Here is a 2,021-nt window from a genome sequence, read left to right as displayed (position 1 = left end):
TTTTTAATTTATATTATGGACTTACCTATAGAATAAATAAATATTATTTATAAATTAAAAAAATAAAAAGTATTTAAGCATTTATAATGCTGGAATAACAAAATAATGAGCATAATAAAAAAATTAATTAGAATAATTTTTTTGTGACATTAATTTTAGTATTAACAACAAAAATTCAAAAATTTATTTACACAATTCAGAATGAAAGAAAATAAAGGTTGTAAAATATATGTTCCATGCACATAATATAAAAATAACTTTAAATAAAAATATTTTTATAATATACATTATATATTGTTGAAAATTATACTCAATTATATTATATATATTCCATGCACAACTTAACATAGCATATTTCCCTGCTTTCCGGTGACAAAACTTTGTGTCGTCGGAAAGTTGGTAGAAACATAATGATATAATTGAGCATAATTTTCAAGAATATATAATGTATATTATAAAAATACCTTTATTTAAATAATTATTTTTAAATTACGTGCATGGAAAATATATTTTACAACCTTTATGTTTTNATTTTATTGTTAATACTAAAATTGTTATTACTAACAAATTATTCTAATTAATATTTTTTTACTATGCTCATTATTTTGTTATTCTGGCATTATATATGCTTGAATACTTTTTATTTTTTTAATTTATAAATAATATTCATTTATTCTATAGGTAAGTCCATAATATAAATTAAAAAGGGAAAATTATAATATTAAAAAGTTTAAAAAATAAAAAGAAGATAAATGTTTATAATTTAGAGGGTAAAATAGGTTTTTGGCAATTCAAAATTTAGAAAATCTAGTTGAATGACCTTCTGAGTGCAATAGTGTTACAACCCATATTTTCGTACACGAAAATACGCCATAAATAAATTAATGAGAGCCCGAAAGTGAGATGTCACGTCCCGCAGTGCTACATTACGAAGATGTTGCACCCTGTGGTATTGTACGTTGAATTTGTCGTAAGGTAATTGACATCAATCCAAGGAAAAGATTATTCGGAGACTATAAGGATTATGCTATTTCAAACAAGTAATAAGTAAATTCGTGAAGGTGAGAGGGGGAGCAAGTCAAAGGAAACGAATTTTTCGTCCAAGTTTGGCATTTGGGATAAAATACGCACTACTAAAAAATTTAGTTTTAGCGACGGACAAATTCTGCAGCTAAATAGAGAAATCTGTCGTTAATCTCATTCAGCGATGGATTAGCGACAGATTATCAAGAAATTCTGCTAGTTACGGGCGATTTAGCGACAGATTAGCGACGACGTTCGTAGCTAATTCCAGCTTTTTTTAGTAGTGACGGGTCGAGCGATAATACCCGATAATTATGAACTAGTACCATGTAAGGTACCATATGACCACGGTAGTATAATGTATAAAGTATATATAAAGTATATTAAAAATAAGTAGAATTTAAGTAATTTGTGGTAAGTTTTAAATTATGCGGGTAATTGATTAATTACCGAGTAACGGAACATTACCCAGTTAGCTAATAAATGAATAAAAATTAACAAAATTACACCCCCAAAAGAAACGTGGCAGCCCCCTTTTAGTTTAAAGTGACTCATTATCCATCTTTACACGTGTCACATTAAGGTTTAAGTGGCAAGAAAGAGATATTTTATAAGTATTATCAAAATAAGACTTACTAATAAGCAGTACTCAAACATCCATTTTCACTTTGAATACTTGGTTGGTTTTCAGCTTGAAGTTCATTGTGCACCATTAAAGTTGGAGTAAATTTTCCATTTTCTTGCATGAAATCATCCCAATCATTTGAACCAAGGGCTACTGCAGAACTCATAACGAGCTTATAAGCATTATCCATGAATTCCTTCAAAAACGTTCTGTCTTTGGTCCACAAGAAATATTACAAACAGAAGCTAAATAACTCACTTTGATATATATATATATATATATATATATATATATATATATATATATATATATATATATATATATATATATATATATATATATTTGTTGGATCGGGCTGCACGCCGCGGCGATA

The sequence above is a fragment of the Nicotiana attenuata genome, unplaced genomic scaffold, assembly GCF_001879085.1.
Source record: "Nicotiana attenuata strain UT unplaced genomic scaffold, NIATTr2, whole genome shotgun sequence".
NCBI lineage: Eukaryota > Viridiplantae > Streptophyta > Magnoliopsida > Solanales > Solanaceae > Nicotiana > Nicotiana attenuata.
This window is presented reverse-complemented; position numbering follows the sequence as displayed.